General features: G+C 40.7%; 1 protein-coding gene and 1 long non-coding RNA gene across 55 annotated transcripts in view; one reads left to right on the plus strand and one right to left on the minus strand.

The window, feature by feature from the left end:
• Nucleotides 1–26,760, plus strand: part of LOC140661310 (uncharacterized) — a 274,629-nt gene that overhangs the window by 84,953 nt on the left and 162,916 nt on the right. The gene's annotated exons all lie outside the window — the stretch shown is intronic.
• Nucleotides 972–24,996, minus strand: LOC140661265 (uncharacterized). 6 transcript variants are annotated; one of them, XR_012045692.1, is made up of 8 exons: nucleotides 24,589–24,996; nucleotides 23,804–23,986; nucleotides 22,430–23,463; nucleotides 16,043–16,164; nucleotides 11,545–12,899; nucleotides 7,946–8,227; nucleotides 4,641–4,967; nucleotides 972–3,366 (listed from the first exon to the last, which is right to left on the minus strand). It is a non-coding gene; the product is annotated as an uncharacterized lncRNA (long non-coding RNA). The 6 variants fall into 6 exon arrangements; XR_012045694.1 differs by lacking the exons at nucleotides 972–3,366; nucleotides 4,641–4,967 and adding an exon at nucleotides 5,566–7,092; XR_012045693.1 differs by lacking the exons at nucleotides 972–3,366; nucleotides 4,641–4,967 and adding an exon at nucleotides 8,502–8,647 and having other exon boundaries at nucleotides 7,695–8,227; nucleotides 12,600–12,899.

The following is a 26,760-nucleotide window of genomic DNA, read 5'->3' on the forward strand; positions in this document are numbered from 1 at the left end:
TTTTCGTCCAACTATTTCCAAGACGTAAATTAGACAATAAGATTTTTTTGCCATTCTTGTTTTCAACTGATCCCAAATATGGCTATTGCAATATGGCTATCTTCCTGCAGTTTGCTTTCATAACTTTCTCATAAATTTTTCCGAGGCTGTGCACCGTCTTCCTACCTGATTAGCCATTTTTTAACTCTTTCTCGAAAGTCAAGTTCTGTTTGCACCTCTTAGAGACTTGAGTCTAATTCTGTAATGCCACCTATTGCTTAGAGTCCCATTTATCCCCCTAAGTAAAAAAAGCTGTAAGAAAGCATTTCTACTGTTATGACTGGCAGAACTTTATCAGTTTTCTCCAGAGAGCTTCCAGTACATCATGTGTGTATTTCTGAAACAGATTTTGGTTTTCCCAAATGCTTTTAACTTTTCTTGATTACTGTCAGAGCCACCCAAAGAATTTGAATTTGAACAACAACTATGCCCCATAGTTGTCGTGTGGAAGAGACAATGAAGAGCAGTCATAATTTCCCTGTAACAGTCATGATTTTATGGACTACTACTATACACTCTCTCAGCTGTCTTTTTTCTAGACAAAATCTGTGGGCCTCGCCCTATTGGGCGAGACACCCCACTGCTGTCTAGGTGAAATATCCTGGTCTGTGAACCAAAGTGCAGAGTACCTGATCCATCCATAATTGCAGGCTTGTGAAATGGCCTGTGCCGTGTATTCTGACTTCAAACTGAAGTTTGTGTTTGTCCACAGTGATGTATATAGAAACCTGACTTAAAGTAGGGTACTAGCTGACAAAACAAGCACTGAGTGAATTAATTCATCTGGGTATAATTTTGTGTGTTACTGAAAAGGCTTGTAGAGGAAAAACCTCCATGCAGGACAGTCATTCCTGACCATCAGGCAGTCAGAAAGAATAGTACACTGGAAAGTTTATTATAAAAACAAACATACACAAAAATACACACATGCAAGCACTTAGTGTAAGAAAGCCCTGGCGAGAATCTTAAAGATGTGTTTATGGAATCGTTACAGTAATGAAAATGTCACTGAAAATATAGTTAAACCAATGAGTATTTACGAGAGAGAAAATTACATGGGCTTCTGTCCATTTGGGGCATTCGCAGAGCTTTTATCACAGCTGTAGTACAGTTACACCTAGATATGGATGCTCACTGTTGAGTCTGAACCAAAAAATTGACCATGTTAAGGGAATGATATTTAGGGGCAAAATAATATTGTTAGTAAGGGGGATGATGTAATATTGTGGCACAGTTACAAAATATACAGCGCTTTACACTTCTCTGAGTGTACCCTGGCTTGTCACTGAGCCTTGCTCTGGACAGAACCGTGTGTCCCACTTGCTGGGGGACTGGGGATAACAGGGCAGCCTTTCCCTGCTCGTTTCCCAGCAGTATTGGCTCGTTCAGTTTGGCACCTGTGAGCCCCTTCCCTGGGGGAGGATGTAGGCCTGTAACTAGGGAACCACCTCAAGGGGCTTGGACACAGTCTTTGTTTTATCCTTTTGCCATGTGTATGTTTTATCCTTTTGACATATGTAGGAAAAAGGGTAGAAAGAGTAAGATGCTCATATGTCTGTGTCCATCTTGTACCTTCAGCTTTCCTTGGCTGCACTGTGAATCCCTTTCATGTTGGAGGTTTGACATGTTCTTCCTGTCTATTTAAATCTCTGCAAGCCTGATTCCCTCATCTACACTGAGCTACAGTTTCCTAGCCCCAGTACAAGTTGCTGTAAATGGCTAGAGGGAAAAGATGACTTTTTCCTTGTGTCTGAATGCCAGAGGTGCCACCAACAGAAGGTGTCAAGATGATCCTTCTTGCAGAAAGACTTACTAGCCACTCCGTGTCTTTTAGTTAAGAATTACAGATATTCTGCACTTTTTTTCCTTGTTGGTCTAAAATAGCCTACAAAGGAAGATTTTCCAGGCACAGTGTTTATAAAACCCTAGAGAAGATTGAGTGGCACTTAAATCTTTAGATGGTTCTTGAAAGCTGGTATCTTGGACAGTCAAGGTAAATTTGAATTACACTGTATGTGACTGTAGCTGAAACTCTATGCTACATGTGCTAGGGGCAAAGATGTGATGTAAGGCCTGTGTTTTCAGTCTGGGGAATTACAAATACTTTTCAGGGACATGTGATTCCTCTTGCCTCCTCTTTTTTTAAATGGGTTGGACAGATTGTGGAACTTCCTTCTCTTGTGTGACAGAATTGCAATATAGCGATGGATGTGGAAGAGGTCTTTCTCTGAGCAGTCTCTGTTGTCTTGATAGCTGTATATTAATGCAGGCTGTTCCCGTGCATAGTAAATTCTCTGTGAGTTAAAACATCTGTGATGTTAATACCAAATTATATATACAGGAGTGTCATGGTAGGTGCTAAGCTCTCCGTGATGGGTGAGTTGTAGTCTGGATTGTTTGGTGATTATCTCCAAAAGTTGTGCTTTGTCTTATGAGAAAAAATCCTGTGCATTCTTATATAATAAAAAAGGTAATTATTAGAGTTTGTCTTCCAGCCCAGATTTTGAAGATATGCCTGTGTGCAAGAAAAGGGGGAGGGAAAACAATCTTTCTTCTGAAGTGACAAGTGACAACACCTCTTTTTTTTAGTCCAGTTTCCCAGGGATGTCTTGTCCAAGTGGCCTCACACTTTCCCAAAATAATTTCCCCTGGCTATAGACCAAACACGAGAACTTCAGGCAAAAAAAGTTTCTTTAAAAAAAGACTGAAAGGGTATCTGTTGAGAGAGGGAAAAGATTTTCAGACTTACAATGATAAAAATGGAATTATATATAATAATGTTTATTTAGCACTTAGGGCTAATAATTATGTGTTAAAATCAAATTCTGATTTTTGTATGGCTGCTGTAGTTTTTCTTCTGTCTAGTTGTCCATATACATACAGTACATAGGGAACATCAGATAGAAAGACCTCAGTGATATGTCAGACTTCTTCCCAACCAAATTCTGGCAGTGCTCTCTCCCGTCGCCATTCACAGGACTCCTTCCCAAGGTCTCTGGTGGAAGGAAGTGGCACTGTTCAGGGCTTGCTGGCCTCATTGCTGTTACTTGCATGGGAACAGCAGCTGGTCCAGTAAACAGCATAGGGTGGTGTAACCCTTTCATTCTAGTGTTTTGATCACTACTTTGGCTGTCCGTCAAAAATGTCAAATTCAAAGCCCTCAGTGGGCACAGGTTGCAACAGTTGCTTATTCCAGAAGCTTCCATGATAGCTGCATCCTCAGAATGGACATGTTCCAGTGGCAAAGGTGAGATCTATGTTTTGGGTTTTTATTTTACAATGATGCCTAGATTCCTTAAGCTAGATCAAGTCCTCTTCGTTCTTTGCCTTGTACAAAAAAAAGTAATATGAAACAAGCCATCCCCTGGGAAGTTGAAAATCTTGGACAGATTTAGTAATCTAAATATCTAAGAGCACAGCAATTGCACTAATCTCCTTTGGAGATTTGCTACAGAATGAAATAAAACACCCACCTCCCAGCCACTATTTTCTTGCAGTTGGGGAAGGGTGAGGGGAAGGATCTCGTTAGGCAGACAGAAAAAGGAACTTATTGTTAGCTACTGATTGAAATAAGAAGAGAGCCAGCATTCAGAGATTTCTCATTAACAAAATACTGGATGGTGATGGAGTTCATGTCACTGGAGTATGTGTAGTCCCTGCATATCAGCCATGTTAACCTTAAAAATAGGAACAAAACTATCCTTTGGGTCAGTTGCTGAATCTCACGTGGAAGCTTTGTTTTTGAAAGATCCAAGGGTGAGCAGTGGACGTGAATCTTCTTTGCTTGGATTCTCTTTGCCTTTTAGGGTTAGATTTCCTATGACCTGTAGCTTTGCAGGAATGGCATCTGTAGCCCTTTCCCACTTGTGGAAGGAAAGATAGACAAGCCCTGCTGTCCGTCAGAGCATGCTATTTTGAGAAACTGCACAAGTAAATATCCAGCAGCAACATTTCAGTGTCAGACTGTTGCGTGTGTGAAGTGTAAAGCATGGAAACGAGTAATGTGGCCCTCATACTTACAATAGTTTTCTCACATATGTAAGCAATCAGGAGACCCGGTTAATGAAAATGATAGTGCAGATGGGGTAGAGAGGACTTAAACCTGCTGATTACAAAGGAGATTCCATTATCTAAGAAGGGGTGTACATACATTGTGGCTTAGAGTAATTTATTCCATGTTTAAATAAGTGTTCTATTAAAGTGTATAACATGTGTGTGTCTGTCTGAGCTCCTGCCAACAAAATTTATTACAAATCACCCATTTTCTGATAGACACATGCTACTTTCCACTTAAATTTCCCACAGATGTTATCTTTAGATTCAGCAATGTCCTAATTTGGGCATAAATATCTTTTCCCTTTTTAACAAAGAAATTAAAATGGTAAACAAGCCAGAGGTGGGGGGGGGGGGGAGGTGTCTCTGCCTAGGGCAGCCATATGATGTTGGTAACTTGCAAGATGCATCAGAACCTCACAAAACATGGATGACAAGTGATGCTAGTGGGATTAATTTCTAAGTTTGGTGGTGTTTTGTTTTTTGGTTTTGGTTTGTTTTTGGTTTTTTTTAAGAGGTAATGAAGTGGATCAGCGCCTGTCACTTACCCGAAAACTGATTACAAACTGAAGCAGGCATGATGACACATTTCACAGATCTGAGTATCTTCCCTGGGGAGCTTTCAGCAGTTGTAAGGCGTCACTATGGGATCATGCTACAGGAGAACCAGCCTCTGCTGAAAGCAGCAGTAGGGCATCACAGGTTTTCTGCCAGCAAAGAGGCAGACATTGGAAGAAATGCTCTCTGGATGCATTCCCCCAGTTGTGCAACAGCCTCTCCAAGAAGGGAACATGTCTGCAGCTCGTGCAATCCCTGGCATCTCTGGTGGGCTAATTTTGGTGGGTGTTGTGATGCAGGAATTTGTTCTCTTAGAACTGGAAGGAGACATATTTAAATGATATATTTTGAAAGTATTTTTCAAAACCTTTCAAATATATAACTAATTGTTCAGAACAGCTATTCCAAAAGCAGCTTGCTTTCTTTAAAAATCTCCTGGGGCTTTTGTTCATTTGTTTGTTTTCTTGAATGCCTGCATTTCCTCCCCCCCCCCCCCCCAAATCCATAATTACTCTGTAGCATAGCAGAAAAATCATTCTAGGTGGAATTCCCCCAAAATGCCTTTTTGTCTAAATCCCAGTGAAAGTCAATGGGGTTTGTGCTCCAAAACCAGTTAATTTCTTTTAAAAAATCCTACCTAATGAAAGCAAATTATCACCTTGGTTTTACTGGGTAACATTTACAGAGCCTGCACATAAATTGTCTCTTCAGTGCAGAGGGAGGACAAAATGTTTTTAGAGATCCAGCTTGAAGTAAGGGTCATGTCAGTTACAGCAAAGTAATTGGTATTTTTCGCTTTAGTGTCTGTTGAATGAATGAAGTCGAAGATAAAGCAGTGGTGTGTATTCAGCTAAATGCTGGTAGCCATGGAGAGAAGCAGCAGCTAATTGAAACAAAAAAAAGTAATACACGAGTCTTTTTTGTTAGACAAAACAGTTTTGTCCAAGAAAGTAAAAGGCATGTGGTAACAATGAGTATAACTACATTTCACTTTTGCTGTGAGATGGTTACAGCTACAAAATACCATGCAATTAACTGTTTAATCCCAGTATCAGAAATGCAGAAGGGTATGGTGTGAATGAAGCAGTTTCTTTAAATGCATAAATAACACATAGGAACCTAATTCTTGCTGTCTTTCAAAATTTCTCCTTCAGTCTATGCTACCACCATGTATTTTTTCTCTGGTAGCAGAGACTTTAAAATCTGCCAAAGGCATCTAACTTCTCTTTCCACTTTTCAGTCTGATGCTGCAGACCCAAAGTGCCTATTCAAACCCTGGGTGTGATGCAAGAGAGCAAATATTTGCCCCATTAAATAGAAGTTGGGAGAGGCAAGTGACTTGCCAAGTTATAGAGTGGAATCCTTTCATCTCAGCACTCTTGAATGGCTTTTGGATCTAAATGTTGATGCTTTGATACTGCGACTGCGCATCTACAGAAAGGAGTTAAGTGAAGTTGAAACAAAACTGGACAAACATCTGGGTCAGAACCTTGCTCACAAAAACTGTGAAAGAAAACATTTCATAGATATACGCTACTATAGGTAAAGTTTTCTGGTCAGAAGAAATCCCCAAGGAAAAGTGGCATAAAAATGGTAGCCTCTTATTTCTGAAGTTTTGTAAATGAAACACTTCAAAACAAAGCATTTCAGATAGAAAAACACCCAACTAAATATTTGGAAGTATGTTTTCAAAACCATTGTCATTCAAAAAGACCCTTTCATTAGACCAAAACAAAAATAAAATTTAATACATCATCCCTTTTGATTTGCTAAAAACTGAAGACATACATTGGTTTAGATTGTCATGCTGTAACTTTTGCAGTTGTCAGCAATTGCAAAAGGTATCTGTACAGCCTTGATCAGCAGTTCTTAGATCAGTATGAGAGCTCACTGATACAATGATCTCTCTTTCAGGTTAATACCTCTATGATAGATTATGTTTTTATTACTGCAATGATGCTACCTACAGTTGCTGACTCTAGCTTGGCTGTTCATCTGTCTCTGAAGTTGAAGCTAATATGGTGGCTAGATTATAAATGGGAAAGGAAATAAAATAGGATCTTGATTTTTTTTCCCTGTTTTTTTAAATGAAGTAGACAGCTATTGACAGATTCCCACAAACCCATGTACCCTTTGAATTTTACATAAGTCCTGTTTTAAGAGCTTAAGTGGAATATGGGATTTTCTGGTTGTTTTGCATGGAAGTCAGCTTTACCCTACATTAATTTTTTTATTGCATGCAGTACTCAGCTGTTTCTGGTAACTGACATTAACAAAATTATCCAACCAACAAATATTTTCAGTTTAAATATGAAAGGAAAGAGAAAGCCTGGCTTTCTCATGTTGAAACATAGTTTCTTCATTTTTTTCTCATGACAATGTTTGATTGCATCCTTCATGATTTCTGACAGTATTTAATTTCCTTTTTGCTTTACCCTGTGCCTACAAAAATAAAAGGAGCAAAGTGACTTCAAAATAAACAGGCAAGACAACTGATTTAAAAAAAAAAAAAGGGAAAGGGGTGCCAAACCCAAACCCTGAATTCAAATGCACCCACATAATGAGTTTTAAGAGAGTCCAGAACCAGACCTTGAATTTTGTGGCTCTGGTTATGCTCTGGTTTGTCCATAATCCAACATCAAATATCTGGGTTCACAATTACATGAGAAGTTTTAATAGGGTAAATGGATTGATTGAAAATACTTTGTGAAGAGGTTATGAGAAAAGACTTATCTAGTACGTGCAGCCAAGATTTAAGCCATTATTTCAGATGTGAAGCATTTGGCAACAAGAGATCATTTTCATCAAAAAGGAAGCCCTAGTTCATTATTTTTGGTCTGAGAATAATTTGATTCTTTGTTTAATGCTACTCAGTCTACCAGCAAACAAAAATTATTTAAATAGAATGAAAATGGTTTTTTTCTTTAATCAAATAACATAGCACCCTAAAGGGAAGAAAAAAAAAACCCATTATTTTATAACCATATGAAGTGTGAGATATGACCTGTTAATATGCAAAATTCATGCCCCTCCCCTCCCCCCCCACGTTATTTCTGAGTAGGAACTGGCACAGTTGGCCACACACTATAAAGCTAAATGGCTTTGTTTGTTTATTATTGCAGTACAGCATAGTTTCCACTGGATAGCTATGCTCAACTGATGCTACTTTAATGCAGAGACGTATATACAAATGGATAGACCCACTCAGAGACTTAATTTGACTGTACATCCAAATTTTTTAATCAGAGCTTATTCACTATCTGAGCATCAAGCCCTCCCTTCTCCTAGTGCATACCTCTAATCATCCTGTCATGCTAGGAATTAGTTTGTTCCTCTTTCCCTCTTTCCTCTTTTCCTTCCCATAGTACAATTACTACAGACTCTTGATTCTTCTCACATGTCATTGTACTTTGGTCTCCCTTCCTTGGCCAGTTCTTTTGGGAAGAGAATTGTTTCTTTGCCAGGCTCTGGTGCTTGCTTCAGGGTACCATGGAAATTCAGGAGTATTCTTTGGCTTTCCAGAAATTCAATTCTGTTCTGCTGGATTTGGAGGATTTGATTACAGTAAGAACCATGCCTGTAAAAAAGTAAGCAGAACTCAGAGGACATTTTTAAAAGCAGGAGCACCTTTGGAACAGTAACACAAGCTCTGATAGGGTGGGCATAGAAAAGGAGAAAAGAAGGGAGCTAGAGAGGCCCATGACTAATGCAGCAGTAGTCCAGACAGATCTGAATCTTAGGACAGATTTCAACTATGCCATGCAGTGGCTTAACTCTGATCCCACTGAAATCAGACTTCAAGGAGGGGGAGAAGGCTTAGGCTATTACTGATTGCTTTTATATCATCCTACCTTTTAGTCCAGTTCTGATCAAGCGCTGGAATGTATTCAGTGTATCCACAAATTACATTTAGGGGTATCTTGCTGCTACTGCTGGCAACAAATTTGTGAAATAACATACACTTCCTGTGCCTTGTGTGTGCCAAGTTTGTGCATGTCTGCATTCAAATACAGATGAAAAATTAAATTTGTTTGGCTCGAACAGTTTTCACTGATAGCATAACTCATTCCTCTTGAGTTCCTGTATAAGCCATAGCTGAAACTGTTTGTTCTGCTTTCACTGCCCAGTGCCTGAAAGCAGGGGTTAGAGCTGGTTTGCTTTAAATCAAAGCTGTGCTGAGACACACTGACAGCCAGGACAAAGGCAGTAGGCTGCCTCTTTCCCAGTCCTCCCAGTTCAGCCACACTTCAGAGAAAGTCTTTAGAGAAGGCATAGACTTAGTTGCAGATGATATTAGGAATTCTGTATGACCTTCAGTAATAACATTAAAGTGGGTTTCTTTGTATTATTTTTTTAATTGTCTGATATTTGACAGTAGTCACATGTCTACATATCCTTCCTTTTTCATGTTGGAAAACAAAATACAAAATTGATGTTTTACAATATTGGTACTTCCAGTGAAAGCATATTATAAGATCACAAACTGTCAACCCCTCTGTTGAAAGCATGTCTATTTTATCTTGAGAGCTAATTTACCTCAGCATTTTTCCAGGATCAAGAGAGCATCACTCCAGTTAAACAGAGACTCCCCCCAGCTGACAGAAATGTTAGTTAGCATTGACAATTGCACCAATACCAAATACCAGCTTGATTTTAGAAGAAAGTGTGAAGATTTTAATCCTGCCTATTCATTAGATAGGGTGACTGTCCGAGAAGGAAATGTGGGGAGACTTCCAGCTTAAGAACCTGTCTTTAAAAGGTGTTCAAAGCTTTTTGCAAGCATATCTAGTAAATACAGGACCAGTTCTGATTTACAGTATGATTAGTGGCATTACTCTGGAAGCATGAGTTAGCCATAAAAATGTTACAAATCAATTAAGTACATGTTCCAACCCTGTAGGTTGCTGCTGGTTAAAAAAGAAAAATTCTCATAAATGAGGACTCGTCGTTACCAACATTCTGTACCTGGATTATTCTTTCATTGTTCTTGACTAGGAAATTATGTTTGATTAATATATGAAAGTATTTGCTTCTGTATGAAGGTATTATGCATGCTTACCAACTTTTTGAGGTGTTGTTAGTGCTTTGAGATGCCTCAGTTTAGGACATACTCCAAAGAGCATAGTTTTCAGAAGAATCAGAAAGGTACCATATCACTTTGGGGTGTATCAAGTTGGTATGAAGTATCAGCTGTCACTTTTGCAAGAGTGGGCAGTGTAGCAGATGGAGGCACAATTTTTAAATCACAGGATTTGTACCTTGAGTGTGCTAAAACAGGTTCTTTGCAGCCTCAAATCCTACATCTTCTACGCTTATTTATTCGTACAGAAAATACCTTTTTGTGAGTTGCTGCTTCCAGTGTACTGGATACAAACTTTTTCTTTGATATTGCAAGTTTTCCAAAATACCAAAGTGATGTGAGAGAAACATCATCTGTATGTTTTGCCAAACAGATTGGCCTTGGCTACCCACATAAATTTTCTGGATCTTTTGATCAAATCCTCCACCCTGTTGCAAATTTGGAATTCATGCCAAATATAGCATCCAGCAGGGAGATAAATCTGAATTCTTTAATGTGAGCTACAGTGGGTTTTTTAAATTCTTATTTGTGATAAATCTTCTGTATATATTGGTATCAAAGCTGGTCAAATAATTTATTCCTCAAATAATTTGAAAATACTGTTGTTGCTTTTTAATTCAACCAACTTAACATGCATTCTCAGAAAACTCTCTTATGAATACTGGTTACAAGTACTCCTGCTTTTCACTTCATAATTATTTGCAAATACATTTTGCTAGCTTTTGTTATGATCCAAATTTTTAATAGTGGGGAAAACAATATTTTTACTGGAAAATGATGTCTGGATATTGGAAAACAGAAAACAAACAGGGCTTACCCACTGAAGTCAGTGGGACTCTTTCTGAAATTTCCATTAAGAAATGGGCTTAAATGCATCTTGCTGCTTCAGTCAAGATATTTCCAAAAACATTGTTGGGGAAATATTGTTGCTGATGGTTTTCGTCAGGAATACTGGGTACAGCCAGATTACCTGTAACTTAAGAAAGCTTAATTCAAAAAGAAACAGGTGTAAAAAAAGTGCTCAGATTGTCTGGGGTGGGAAGGATCCTATAAGGGAGAATAAGAAAGCTTAGCCAGCATGGTCAGGCAAAACAAAAAGAGGGGTATGATTGTAGTCTATAAATATATTAGAAAAAGAAGTGCTATTTAAGCTAAGGGAAATGCTGACACAAGAACAGATGGGTATAATCTAACTGTGTACAGTTATTCTGGATTTTAGAATGTTTCTAATTCTAAAAGAAATGAGAATCTATGACAACTTTCCACTAAGTGCCAGGAGGAAAAAACACCAAAAAACCCCAACCCCCAAACCAAAAAACTCTAATTGATTATAAGCAGACCCTGAACGGCACATGAAAAAGATTATATGGCATGGTTGCCTGCAAAAACAAGGGACTGAACTCAATGACCCAAGAGTCCCTTCCAATCTGCTGTTCTTAATTAGATATATGAGTATCATGGGAGCTCTTCTAGCCTCCAGCCTGTTCCTGCAAGAGGATCCTTTTATTTATGTAACTTCCCACTGAAATCCCTGCAAATCTGCAGATCCCCGCTGACATGTAGGTGATATGGATTCTTGGATCGAATTTCAAGGAAGGTTCACGATCCCAGAAGAAAATTCTATATCTGGCTTCTCTTTTCCTTCTTGGTTTTGCATGCAGCTTCTGTTTCAATTCCTGAAACTCCCTTCTCTTCATTGTTTCATTTTCCTTGTGAAGATAACTTTTCTTCTTGAAGAATGATTTAAATGCTAATAAATCATACATTTATAATTAAAATCCATATGGATGGAAATACTTTTACACGCAGAATACCTCTTGCCAAGGCCTGAGTGCCCTTGTCACAGAAATCAATGCAGGTGGAGCATTCGGTGGTTTTCCTGTCCCTTGAACCAACATTATACCTTTCATCACCACAGGTCAGGTCTTGTGCCATGAAACTTTAAACATATACTTCTCATAGGATCCGTGGGTAAATGTTAAGGTAGCCTAAGCTTCCAATATCTGTGGGGAAAAAAATTGTAGTGGGACCCTCTGAAAACAAAGTTCTTGATCTGGTAGCATCATAGACAATCACACAGATTTTTCATGGCCTTTATGGTGCTCCATAATGCAGTAATTTTTGAGACTGGATCCTTGTCTTACCACTTGTGATCATTTCAAAATACTTGCTAAAGTCTTTCCTTTACACAGGATAGTCTGGCCATTTCTGCCTGTGTTGCTTCACCTATAAATTAGTGCAGTGTGCTGAGGACTGAACAGATTTCCAAGGGATGTCTGGAGTCTCTGATAGAAAGTCCTACTTGTAAATTATTATGATAAAGATCTTTCCTAGAAATTAAAGATTGTGTTGGAAGTTCTTACTTGCTATGATGACAGATGGGAATGGAATGATTCCCACTAATTTGGGATGGCTGGTAACAAAGCCTGACAACTTGAGTTACTGCTTTCAGTTGTTCAGTGATTCTCTAACGTGCTGTTTTCCCAGGGAAGTTCACCAATGACAATAACCCCAGCAGTTCTTACTGTTTACTAGCTTGCTTTATGAAAGCCACGACCTCCACAACTTCTGAAGCAATCCCAGGACCATTTGCTCATACCAGCAACCATAACAGGTTTGACTGCTAGGCAGCCTCTGCCAAGAGGGAAATGAAGTACCAGGGCCTGAAAGGAATACAAGCCAGCATCAAATTCTGAATAAAGATGACTGAAGTTTTCTTCTCTCTCCGTCCTGAGAGGAAAGGATTGGGTTCTGGCATTTTTCTGTGGCAGTGCTTTATCTTTGACTTTGTACTGAAAATAGTGTATTTCTTCATATTCTGGACACTGTAATCAATAATCTTAGAATTTTATTACATTTTAGAAAATACCTTATTGAAGCAAACTTCTGCCTTTGACATGGTTTGTGCCATTGTTAAAAGGTTGTTAAATTCAATCCTGATTATTAAATCAATGAAAAATCCATAATGCCACTACTCCACTCTGCAGAAGGTAGGTGGGTATCTTGTCCCTGGGGATCTAAGGCACAACCACTAATCTGGGACAAGCACAGACCAAGAACAAGCTTGCAAGAAAAAAGCTGCAGGTCTCATCAAGCACAGGCCAAGAGGTTTCTTTGGCCACAGGTTTGCAAACTTCTGCAAACGCTTCTCTACTCAGAACCTTGTAGCCTGTGAATAGAAAAGAAAGTAAGAAATGTTATCCAAAGTGAGTCAGCCTGGAACTCCTGCTGCCTTTTAGCTGTAAAGTGGAAGCTGAAGTGTCTTTCATTATCATGTGGCACCTGACATGCTGCTCTTCTACTTGACCTTTTTCTCAATATTGTTTGTACAGGTGACAACCTGCAATTTCTCAGTACATTACAAGCAGCAGCAATTGCACGTGACTTAAATTTAGGTGGTTAAATGTTTTAGAAATGCAAACTGTCTTCATTTTCTAGTAAGTAGAAGAACTGAACTCATAAATATCAGATCACCTTTGTTTATGCAGAGAACATGGGCAAAGGCAAGACTATCTACCTGTGAGAGATGTCAGGACAGCCTCCTTGCTTTATGTTGTTTGTGCTCTTATTTGCCATTTAAAAACGCTCTATAATCTGTACTGCTGTTTCTTTATCTTCATGAGACTGTCAGGAGATTTAAGTAGTTAATCTTTTTTAACAGCATAGGGAAGTGGAAAATACAGTATATGCATTAAATACTGTCATTCAGTCCACAGGATATTACAGTGGATATTTTGGGCAGTTTGCTTTTCTTTCATTTAGTCTTTATAGATATATACTAGCTCTGCCTTGGTCCCTTTGCCAGTCAAGTCATTTTGAATTTCACTGAACAATTTTCTGCTTTGTTTCTTCACAGTTAAGGTAGCAAGTGTTTTGTGTCTGTGGGAGTCCTAGATTACAAAATTTGCTGGCTTTTTTTCCTCTTCCTTTTGACTTGCAGCATATATTCATTGAAATAAAGTTTTGGAGGAATTCAAATCTGCCCATGTAAGGAAATGCATGCAAAGCCATAATGGAAACATATAAAGTGTAACCATTTGTCAAAGAAGTAAAATCTGTTGTCTTGGAAGGCCCTTTGAGTTTACTTCTTTTGGTCTTAGAGTTTACTTCTCGCAGAGGTCGCAAAGCTTTATTACTTGATGGAATTGGGTGATTCTCAGATATTTTTGGTTTGGATTTGGACAATCTGAAATGAGCAGTTAAAATCATTAGCTGCACTTTCATCTTGTAGGTTGGCACCCTAAGCAGTCTTAGGTTGACACCCCTAAGGGATGAAATAGCTACTCTGCCCCTTTTGCTTTCTCTATGTCATCTGGATTTTCATTGCATTGCTTGTAGGATGTTCAACCTATTTAAAACACTTTGAGGAGGTTAGTAACTTTGATTACAAAGTCCTCAGTAAGCAAGAAGTCAACTTCACCTCAGCATCCTTACATTCTTACACAGGGGCTCAACATTATAAAGGTTAAAAGAGTCTGAATATCCATGTAGAACCATCTTGAGTCTCAAGTTGAAGGTAAAGGGAAACAGTCAGGGGTGTTCTCTGCCTGTATTATTTCCTTTTTGGGAAAAAGCTTATTCATATAATCTGTGAGTTATTCAAGCAGCTTGCAAACCTATTAATAGTTCCTGAAGATCTTTGATTCCTACTGTTTCTCTTGAGCTGAGGCTGAATTTATTTGCCAATTAATGTAAACTTTGATTTTATGAACCACCTTATGAACAGTAGAAAATAAAGGGTGGGGGAGTTAAAATGATTTCTTATAATTTGTACAGGTAGCATAATCCTCCGAGAATGTCACAAAACATTAATTCCAGTTTAAGCTGGTAAGCTCATTAGGTAAAGATTGTTACCCTTATTTCACTGCTATGGAAAACCACACCAAAGAGACTGTACCACTACCTGTTCCATCTGTTCAATTCCAAACTTTTCAGACTGATATTCAGAGGCACTGAAGAGTAACATCTCCAGTTAAAGTTTGCATTAACAGTGATGAACGCCTTTTGCTTATCAGTCCCACAATTTCAGAATTATTTACATTCTGGCTATCCCTATGTTTGGGTCTCAAAGCAAGCCATTTTACATTGCCTTGTAATCCAAAAGGCTGAGTACCTGCCCTTTGAGGATCCATGCTCCTCCTCTTGGTGGTACTGAACACAGGGACTAAGATGTCTCACAGTGGGACCCCCAAAATGAATGAACACATTTTGGGAAAAGGAAAGACATTGAATGACTTACATCAGGATTCACTGTAATTACGGTTAGAATTAAGATAGGAAATCAGGAAATTGACACTTCTTATATTGTGATTGCCATAATTCCTTTCCCCACATGAAGCCACATAGAATCTCCGTCAGCAAAGGCTTTCATGGGTACATATTTTGTATCTGAGACTGATAGCATGTGATTAAAGCGTGTCAGAAATGTGTTGTCTGATCTGCTTTCTCTGTATGATCCAAAATGTTCCAGCAATATTCTTCAGGTTAGATACATCAAAACAAATAATGATGCTGACCAAAACCAGAATTCTGTACTTAGAGTCAAATAAAAAGAAGCCAAAGATCCTCCATAAGAATAGACTTTCAGCTGTTCATCTGTTTTGCTTTACAGCCATTATGCCATCCTCACTGGGAGACAAGGTAGGAAATGGTCTATCAGATAGTACTACCAGAAAAAGTCAGAGAGCTGCACAGAGATTTATAAGAATTACTGATAAAATGTTGCTTTACTTAGTATTTCTGTGGATGCATTCATAAACAAGAAATGTGGGTTTGGGGTGATAGGCTTCTGTAGGAAATTATGGGAGAAAGAATATTCTTTTTTTTAGATGACTTGCTTTATACTGTTCTGTATTTTTTTTGAGAGGCAAACAACCCCCCAAATTATGGTAGACACAGCACAGTTTTTGAAGGTTGTATAGATTTCAGACTGGAACTGGCTTCTGTCCAGCCTGTTCAGAGCACAAGCAGAATGACGTTGGGTCAGTCTGCACCCACTGGGGTAACATGTTCTGTGCGGTGTTTTTAAGTGTGTATACATTTGTGTTATGTAAGGATGAAAGTCTTGGCAAATAGTCTTGTATGTATCTTCCACTGCATAAATAATTTTGACAGCTTTGTTGAATAAATCAGGGTTGACTTCATATATACAGTCCTTGAACACTTTTCAAATGTTTTCATATAAACCTCTTCGATTTCACAACCTGTTTATGATGATCTCTTATGAAGCCATTTGGCTCTAGTGAAAGCTTCACTCAGTGTCTGTAGACGTAACGTATCTCTTCAGTATTAGAGAACAGCAGTAAGACTTACCAGCAGCACTACTGCAGCTTCTGCAAATGAAGTATCCTTTATACCACCACACTGTTACTAAGGATAAGGGTGTATCTTTTCCTCAAACCAGAGAAAAACTGCAGGAATTTGATGAAATGGATCTGTACAAAGAAAATCTGCATATGTTATATCACTACATCAGGTATTTTACTGAATGTGATTTTAAACTGAATGCCATTTTCCTGCACGTATGAGTTTGTTGCAGCTGTCATTTAAATAGATGGAAAACTGCAGACAGCTGTACGTACCTTGGCTAAAACATCTTTGCTGTAGTGTCATCTCATAGGGCATCAGATTTTCCCAAACTTCTGCTGTTTGTGGCTAGGTGGAGAAGGAAAACTTTTTCTTTTCTCTGCTTAGCAATGAATCAATTTGATAAGGTTCAGCTCAAGTAACCAAATTGCTTTTGAGAATTAAAGAAAATACATTTTCCATTATTAAATTAAAAGTTTGCAGTCTTTTTGAACAGCTGTACTGCTGAGGTGGGTGTGGGTAGAATGCTGAAGTCTGGTGGGAAAGTTGCCAGAAAGGGCTTTGTGCATTTGTATGTGTTTAATAAAAAAAAGCTCTGAATTATTTAATTTTTTTGGGGCGTGGAGTGGTGGCTGAAGACAAATATTCTGAATAGGTTATTTTCCTCACAAGCTAAATGCTGTCACTTTGGCATGATTCAGGTCTGTGAACAGTGCAAGGCTAACTTGCCTTTGAGGAAAAAACAGAGGCTGTTCTCTTTTTGGACTCATGATGCCTTCAGGAGGAGCCTAACACATGAAGAGAGCTCCACAGAAACTCTCCTTCACCCCATTGTTGCACACAGTCCAAGAGCCTGCTCTCTGCCCTTTTTGTGGTAGGGCAAGCTTCCATGAAAAGAACTAGGAAACTGCTGTTGTACTCTCCTGAGTCTGGAGGGTAGAATGCTTTGGCCGAGCCCTAGGAGAGATGGTTCTTCTTCCTTCCTCCCCACCCTCATCCTACAGAATGAGTAGGAATATAGAAGCAAGGATTAATACTTCCTTCCGAGATTCTTCTTAGGATTTTATTACAATCATGAACGACTACAACATGTTATGGCATTAAATTTTTGCCTCTGCACCTCTACAGCACAGTGTACCCACTATTGAACCTTTAATACGTCTTCACGTAGCATTTACCTATCCTCTGTTGGCCTTCCCTCCTGTCACCCATCAAGAGTGACATTAAATCTTCCAGAGGAACATATATGGTGGTGCTCCTCTGAGCTTTCTAGTAACTTGGGATAGCAAAGACACTCCAAAGTGGGTGGTGGTGGTGTGGCTGCTTAATACCAGAGTTATTTCTATTAGATTTCATGCAACTTAGAATTTGAGTTATGATGCATAAACCAGTGAATTAATGTGTTTCTGTGTCCTTCTAGGGTCAGTTTTTTGAAGGCATACACTTATGTTTGGAAGATTGATTCTCTTGGACTCCAGAACTTTAATCTCAAGAGACATCTGTATTAAAGTAATTTAATATCAGAGTCACAGGGCTTGTTTACATGGGGAAATTGACCAGCATTGCTACAGCAGAATAGCTACTTCAGTCTAACTCCCCCATGTGGACGTTGTGCTCTGGAATAAAACTGACTTCATTTTGAAATAATTCCTCTTACTAATTGTTCCAGAATAGAGTGTCCACAGGAGGGAGTTATGCAGAAATAGCTATAACAGAATAGTTACAGCTCAGCTGATTAAATTCACGGCGTTGGAATGCCTTGTGCACGGGTGGCACAAGATTTACAAGGGTAAAAATGCAGGAGTTACAGTCAGCTGTGCTCTCGTTGACAAACTGGGCTGCTAGTGTTAGCTGTTTCTTCTATACAAAGATTTGTAGTTTCCACAGTGCTCTGGGAAACTGCAGCAATTTTGCTTCGATAGTGTTCTCCAAATAACTCAATAAATTTAATATAAAATACAGCTTTGTCTCCTCCCTCCCCCCCCTTTTTTTTTCACTTTCTAAATCAAATCACTTTTGAACATATGATTGTTGGGTGAAAAATAAGGTTTTAATTTTTTCTTACTGTATTTCCTGACCTGCTGGTATTTGTCAGTTCACTGACCCTTCATGCCTCTCATTACCTCTGAGTTAAAGAATACCTTCTTGAAAGATCTGGTCACCCTGGTCACCATATGGTCAGCCTTTACCACTAAAATGGCGGCAGGATGTCTGGTTTTTTGGTTGTTTTTTTCCCCTGTAAGGGCAAAGAGCTGTTTGCTGATACCACATTCTCCCTATTTTCTAAAATATATTTCAGACATTGCTGATAGCTGCCTGAATTTCAAATGGCTGGAAAAAACCCCCAGAGATGCTAAATAAAAGTAAAATTGTAACTTCTCCCATAAAACCTGCAGTTACAAAATATGTTTTGTGACTCTTCAGAAATCTTAAGGAATTGAGGTTTTGTGCAGTTTTGTGTTCTGTAAAGGTGAGAGTTGTATGTTTCAGTCCTAGCTCTGCTAAAGAATCAGTATGTTGCCTTAGTGGAATCTCTTATGTGTCACCATTTTCTCTCTCTATGAACATAGACATGCTATAAGGCATGTCTTACAGTTGAAACCATCAGGTAACAGGTGCCATGCCACTGCAAGTGCTAAACATTACTTTTTATTGCTAAACTTGCAAGTTCTTAAAGCAATCATTCAGGGAAGTGGCTTAAGAATGGGAGCAAAGGTGCTGAAACTCTGATAACCTCTCTGCGATATGTTGTGGGCAGTAATGAGCTTACTCTTCCGGTTCTTCAAGCCAGTTCAAAGTTAGGTGGTTTCACTGCTATAGAGATGAGTCCGAGTTAATATGCCTCATTTTCCAAGATGCAGCACTGTCCTAACATAGTCACTCATGGGGCACAGTAACCTGGCTACCTCTAGGGGTGCTGGCACAGCAGGCTTGCAACCAGCCAGAATATACAGTGTATATTGACCTTAAATACAGACTTTAAATACAAAGGTTCCTGGGTGAGAATTGCAAGGGATTTGAAATCGTCACCCTCACTAAACCTTTTAATTGGGTTTCTGACTTGCAGAAGAGTACTCCTAGCCAGTGTATTGGGAAGGAAGGAATGAGTAGAGAAGAGGTCTGAAAGTGAAGGAAAAATTTAACTATAGTTAAAATCAAAGTTAACCCAGTAAAATGAGGACAGCTGGCTCACTGTTCTGAGTATAGCAACATGGATGTTTCAAAATAGTCACAACTGCTAGTATAGAATAAAAGAACATGCACTAAATCTAGTGAGAGAGAGTCTGTAGTGAAAAGAACAGAACATGCCAAGGTTGAATGAAGTTCTCATGGAATCACAGAAAACCAGCTAAACCAGATGGTTCCCTTCCCTTCCTCAACAAATAGCCTGGCCCTCTACCTGTGCTATTTCCAATGAACAGAAAAATCAGTGGAATCCTCTCCACTCTGCAACAGTTCTTTACATATTGAAATATTGCTGTTCCTTCTCCCTTTGGTTTTCTCTGCACTGGAGAAAAGTTTCAGCTTACTCAGTTTTTCCTCATAGGTCTTGCTGTGTAGATCTCCACTTGTTCTTGTTGCTCTCTTCTAGACTGTTTCCAGCAAGTTCATATCTCATTCATGCACTGCACTTGAGGCTTTACCTGTACCTCATCTAGAGGCTGAAGGGCTACTTCATGTATTCTAAGTACTTTATATATCGTGGTATGGGTTTTATTTGCACTAGTTTTAATGTGAGGAAAGAGAAGCGAGTGCTTTTGCAAATAAACCAAACTTATTCATTCAAATTCAGACTAAGACTCAAAGTGAAAGGGGGAAAATTAACTAGAGCTAGGCTGCTACTGAGCTTAACAGGAGCTGGGAATAAGGAGTGATTTCCTCCCACAGAAGCAATGTAAGAGGAGAACCAGGAAAATGACAAGAGAAAGAGCAGCAAAGTAAAAGTGAGATTCTCTCAGCTCAAGGCAACAGAAAGATCAAGCAGCTTTAGATTAAAAAGGTTGTGCCTTGCTGTTACAGCTACAATTCAGTTGTTTCTGCTAACATGAGACCCATATGCATCATACAACTGTTAATTCAGACAGGGTGTTTCTAACTTGGATTAGGAGGTAATAAGGCGTGCAGTTTGCATCTGTATCTAGACAGTGACTGTACCATGACTGCTTGTATTCAGATCAGGCTGGAGGGAATCTCTCTAAAGTATCACCATTTAACTGTGCAATGATTAATAAACTTGTTTTGGCTGGCTTGATGTGGAAAGAAGTAGAGTGAGGATTAAAGAGGGAGCTGAAGAAGATCAAGGGAACCAATTGGTCAAAAGGACTTACTTTTCTGTTATGGAAGGTATATTCACTTTGCCATGACTCACACGTTTGCATTTTAGCCGAAAAGGGGTCCCTGTATTATCCATGCTGCAACTTTAGCAAAGCTCTTCAAATATTATGCTACAGGGTCACTGTGGGTACTTTTGTCCAGCACACTCTTTCCAAGGGTTTACTGTGGCAGCATATTTTGCTGCTTTCCTTCAAAACAGTGTCTCAGCAAATATGAAGACAGTATTAAAAAATAAAAACTATAGAAGGAGCTCAGGTAGAGCAGAGAAATCTCTTAATAGGGCCATGAAGTGCTGATCTGTAACAACTGAGGCTTTGAGCACTGAAAACTTTTAATGCCCTTACTTCTAATCTAGTGCAATGCCTCTGTGGGAAGTGAACTTTTAAATCTGCACTTAATTCTGACAAGTTGTACTGAGGCATTGAAGAGATTTTTGTAAAGAAGGATGTCAGACAGGTCTGTTTCTTCACCCTGGTTATTGAGTTACTGAATTCTGAAATTAGTTGTCTATGTGTCCAGTGATATGATACTTTTCAGTCACTGGATAATTTCCTCTGCAGAAAGAGGAGAGCAGAACATTATCCCTGTGCCCCTGTGTGTCCTCATTTCTCAGTAGATTTGTAGAAGACTAAAGCCATTACCAGGAGTACAGTGAAGCCCACTAAAATGGGTCACCCATGGCACTGCTGACTGCCCTGTTTCCAACACGTGGCATTGTGGCAGTGTGAAGAATTCCCTGAGGGAATATTTACTTGAGATTGATTAGTTGGTAACTGTAACTGTTAAACCAATATGCATTTAACATTGTTCTTCATTAAACTGAGAGACAGGCTGTTTATTAAAAAGAATGTTTCTTCTAAACGAAAAGAAGTTGTAAATCAGACCAACTGCTCGCCTGCTGGACTCCTGCAGCTGCTGTGCTGGAAGTGAGGGAATTCAGTGGGAAGAGTTTTTGAACAGCACTCAGGTGGTCAGAATAGTCTCCAAGGTCCTGTCCTGAAGTACTGCACTGCAGTTGTTTCAGTAGCAGCAACTCGTGTTAAAAGATGTCTGGATATTAAGAAGAGGACAGCGGGCACACCATTCATCTGTGTCTCCTTGGACACAGATCCTGGCTGACATACAGAGGATCCCTGGCTTTTTTCCCCCACTCCCTGTGCAACTCAAAAAGCAGTCAGCCCCGTGCTTCCTCAGGCCTCTCACCCCTCAGCTTGCTATCTTCTCTAAATATCCCAGTCCAACATGATAACCTGGGACATCTGATTTGGTAGTTCTAAACCAGTTCGCAACTGTGCCCAATTAAAAGCTCCGATGTGAAGCTGTCCTCAGAGGGCTGCAAGGTCTGATCAAGGGAGTAAAGATTGGTTTTTCTATCCTCTTAGCTTGGCATGTGAAGCTGTTTCTTAAAGAATTTAAACTATGTAATTGAGGCTGTTTTGTTTTGTTTTGTATTTTTCTTGAAACAGGACTAATATGGAAATTTAAAGATCTAAGTGGTCCCTTCTGAAAGTTCCTAACATTGCTATCAGTATCATTCCTTTTTATAAACAGAACTGTTACAGTTCTAAGAAATAAAGTATTCAAAGAATGCACTCATAAAAGATTACGCATACAATGGAATTTTTTAGCCTCAATGGGAACAGAAGGCTTTGTGAGAAGTGTTTGTGTGCAATGAACATAATGTTTAAATCAATTTTTAAGCTGTTGCTAATGAAACGCCACACTTCGAATAAGGGGCTACAAGGCATGCGTCTTAGAGATGCACAACATATCAGTTCCTGCCCAGCATATCAAGGCCCTAAGGGTTTAGAGTGTGAAACAACTGTTCAAAAAGAGCCATGCTAGAAGGGTAGGGGAGCAGGGAAACAGCCTGAAATGCAGCTTGGAGTGAATGTGAGATTTATTCCCTTAGCTCACGTTTTCCGTAGTTTCATCATATGATTTGGCAATTCTGTAGAGCTGGTGTTAAATACATCACATGGGAGTGCAACAGAGATACTTCTGAGCCTTGGATGAGTGACAGACCTCACAGAAAAGTAGTTACATGACAGTTCCTACCTGTTCCACTTTTGTAGTCCAGCTTTTGTTTCTGTTGTGGTCTCCTGTCTGTTTCTCCAATCATGTAACTGATGCGACCACACCTTCAGGTGTTTCCTTTAGGGGGACATGGCTGGTGACACTGCCCCTACTCAGATTTTTCAATGAATGGGGAGGTTGGGGGCATCCTTCAGCTGCATCCTCCCTTCGCATACATGATCTGCTGCTAGAAGTCCTCCAGGCAGATACCCTTCACAACTCAAGCCCAGCATTGCTCAAACTTAGCAATACAGAAATACAGTTCAGGATGAATTGGTTATTCTGAAGGGTTCGGTGAATGGTTCACATGGGTATGTACCTTCCAGCCTATTAATTGCTTCCAAATAATTTTCTCAGACAGCTGTAAAAGTTTGTTTGTTGAGTCTGCTATAAGGTTCATTGCCAGACAATGTGGGTTCTTGGTCTTCACTGGATAACTCTCAAGCTTAAAATGAATTTTCAGCATGGGTATGCGTATGTTTCCATTGCAGATAGGCCTTCTCACAAACATCTACAAAACGCTGCCATTGCAAATATTCTCTTGCACATGCATTTGTTCCTACGAACTTTCATGAATTACATGCAAAATGAGACACACAAAAAAAAGCCACCAAGTAAATTTCACAGTTCTTTATTCAAGTGAATGTTTAGATCGACTGTTGCACAATAGTCGCCCAGAACTACATGGAGCTGAGTATCTCTGGTATGAATTTATCTCTGGAATTTCCACTGGTTAGCAGAGTTTGTTACATACTCATTTCAGCAAGGATAACCCACTAGAAAATAAGCCACTGGGAAATGATGCATCTAGCTAGACCTTTCTTTGGTCTTTTTTTTTTTTTTGGTGATGTTTTTGTTTAACTGTCACTGCATCTGGTGAACACATTCAGACTGGGGAGACCAAAAAAAATAAAAGCATAAAGAGCAAGTGAGAAGTTCCTGGAATGTTACAAGCTGCTGTGTCACTGGGAATGGCAAGGCAGGCAGGCAGAAAGCTCCTCTCTCCTAAGCTGGCACTACAGCGGGAAAATTTGATACTTGTTAGGTAGTGAATTGGCTGAAGCCATAACTTTGAAGTAAATGTACAGTTGCAAACAAATACTGAATATTGTGCTCTTAATTAATTTCTCTTCCCCTTAATTCTTATACCCTAGGCTTTTTAAGATATGCTTTCTGAACTGTATTCTTTGAAATCTTACAGTCCAGATGGCCTTATGTTTTGTAAACCTAAGGGCTACTGTACATTTTAAAACTACTTAAAGTGTTTTTATTTTAAATTGATGGTCCCACTTAGACAATAAGACAGATTGTCTAATTACAGTTTACAGATGCCACTTGGGATGAAGCAAAGATTACCTTGTATGCATTAAAAATAGAGAAATTATTTCATTCTTCCATCAGCAACAAAGCTAGAGCTGTCCTGAATCCTCCAAGAAAGCAAAGCCTAGTTCCCATGCTGTCCTGTGCACCATGTTTCCCAAAGAATGCTGTCTTCTGGCACATACAGCTCCTTTAGCCTGCAAATGTATAAGCTGTGGTCTAAAACAAGAGGATGCATTGTCCTTAGAAAGAGCAGCAAAGCCTGAACTGTGAGAACAGAAAACCTCTACCCTCATCCTTCACACATGGATTTATGCTGTTATCAGGATTGCACAAGCAAAGTGTGTCTTTTTCTAGTCTTCCTTTTCCTCTCCCTTAGAACTGTGCTCTCTGAAAGCTTTTCAAAAGGGGGGAAAAAACAACCCAAAACTTAAGGGAGGTGTTGAAGCGGTCTAGTTCGTATTGATCATGTCTAACCTTTCCTTACCTATGGCTCAAAGGCCTGACCAGGGCGAGAATTGGCCTAAAAATTTACGCATTTCTGGCTGGATTAATGGTTTAGGGCCTGATTCCCAGACTTACTGAAGTAAGCTGAAAGGCTTTCCTTAATTGATCCTGATAAATGAATTTGTTAAAGAAGGTTACCTTTCCTGACAGTTCAGGTATTCTTAATATGACTATGTTGCATGGTAAGCAACAATTTTTGCTTTGTGACAGACAAAAGTAATGTTAAAAAGATTAAAACATTACTCATTCCAGTCAAAGTTGAACATGGGGAAAAAGAGAGGAGATAAACAAAGCAGTAATCCATGCAAACATACCTGTAGGTTTCTGTAAAATTAGAGCTTGGGGACCGATCCTCTTGTTATGAGTGCAAACTGATCCAATGAAGCCTGTAGAGTTCTTGTGATGTAAACAAGTAGCTACTTGGTCAAGTGTTGTTCCTCATCCCCCCTCCACCCACGTGCTAGTAGCAGTTTCAGTGACCAAAAGAAAAATGTTCTGTTTTTTAACCCAAATGGGCATTTTTTGCCTGATGTTTTAAAACCCACAACTGAGTTACAACGTTTTTGGGGTTTATCTGCATAGCTATAGTAGCTCCACCCAAGCTCCAAGCCACAGGGGATGGTGACAGCTCAGACTGGCAGCTGTTTTGGTGCACAGCTGTGGTCTGGTAGCGCAGGCACCAGTCCCACGCTAGCATGTCTGAGCAGCTTCTGGAGCAGCGCACATCCAGGCATCTGGAAACACAGGCAGAGCAAATTCACACTTATCTGCACCTGAGCACGTAAACATCCCCTCTGATGCTTTAATAGCCTCAAAATGTTGCGGTTTCAGTGGAGCATAGCAGCTCATCATGAATAGTTTGCAACTGCTTTTAGGGGAATCAAAGCACACTGACTTAATTTTCACCGAACATCAACTGCAGGCGTGCAACTGCTTTTAGGGGAATCAAAGCACACTGACTTAATTTTCACCGAACATCAACTGCAGGCGGGCTCGCCAGCTTATTAACAGCCCTTGGTCACGAAGGGCTGTAGAAAGGAGGCTGTGCCATGTGGAGTACCCATACACAATGCTGTGGAGTTAACTACTGCCTTTGAATAGAAACCTTTCATTTCTGTAGGTGCAGTAGCACAACATCTGTTACGCTGCACCGAAGTAACATTTGGGAGCAGAGGAGTGGCAGAGTAAGGCCTGGCTGGTCTAGAAGTCGTTGGCATGTCAGTGGCTCCCAAATCTTTGGTGCCACCCAGCACAGGCTGGGTCACCAGTGGGGTTCGAGACCCTCACGCAGGCAGTTCCATGCCTGTCCATTAGAACTGCACAGACGTGGGGGGCATAGTGTGGGGCTGCGTAAATGACGCAGGTTTAATTTGTTCCTTCCCCTGTTCTGACACAAGTATTTGGTCACACGGGAAAAGCTGCCTTTCGTACACGTGGGAGGCGCTTACGTAAACAGCCCCGCCTGCTACTGAAACCGGCCGGTCCGAAACTGCCCGCAGAAAAGCGAAGGGTGGAAGCACCTTCTCATGCAAAAGGCGCTGAAACGGGGCCAAAGAATGCGGGTGACATTCTAAAAGCTCCACCGGTCGGGGAGGGGGGGGCGGACGGGGACGTGCCGGAGGCGGCGCTGGCCGCCGCCCCCGCCGCGGCGCGTGATGCCGCCGGCCCCGGGCACCGCGCGCCGCGCCAGGTGCGGCCCCCGCGGCCGCTCCGCGCACGTGCGGCCGCCGTGTCGCACGTGCGGCCTCCCGCGGCGCCCCGCGCTCGCGCGCCAGGCGGCAGCGCCGCCCCGCCAGGTGGCGCCCTCCCCTTCCCGCAGGTGGCGCGGCGCAGCGCGGCGGGGGGAGCCGGGCGGCGGCGGAGGGGTCTCGGCTGCCCGCGCCGGCCGCCTCCTTCCCCCAGCCGGAGCCGCGGCAGTTGGGGTTCGCCGCGAGTCCGTGTGCCGGGGCGCTGGTGCAGGCCCTTCCAAGAGCGTCCGCGACGTGCCGGGGGCATGCCCTGGGGTAGAGGCGCCCGGCGGGTGGCGGGGGAGCCGCGGGCCCTGCCTCCCGCGTCGGCGTCTCCCGGCCGGGGAGAGGAAGGGCCGAGGAGGATTATCTGCCCTGGGGAAAATTGTTCCGTGTCTAGACAAATTCATAATATGGGGGGAGATGGAGAAAATTACTGAAATAGCTATTCACCATGATTACGTCTAATCCCCTAGCACCCTTACTGATTTAAGGTCCTGTGAGACAGTCGGAGGGGGTTGCAGAGTGGCAGAAGGATGGGGCTGCCTGTCAATCGCTCCAGCTGTGTCGTGGGAGCTGGTGACTAGAGCTGGAGAAGGAAAATTTCCAGCCAAGCAAAATGTGTCCCTGTCATTCAAGAAGAGATGCACCGCAGAAATATGAATATTTCAACAAAGCTTTTTCCTGGGAAAGCTTTGAAGATGGGGGAAGAGTGATTTTATGTAAGGACCTGAGGATGGGGGACCAGGTTCAGATCCT

The sequence above is a fragment of the Ciconia boyciana genome, chromosome 1 (genome assembly GCF_034638445.1).
Source record: "Ciconia boyciana chromosome 1, ASM3463844v1, whole genome shotgun sequence".
Lineage (NCBI taxonomy): Eukaryota > Metazoa > Chordata > Aves > Ciconiiformes > Ciconiidae > Ciconia > Ciconia boyciana.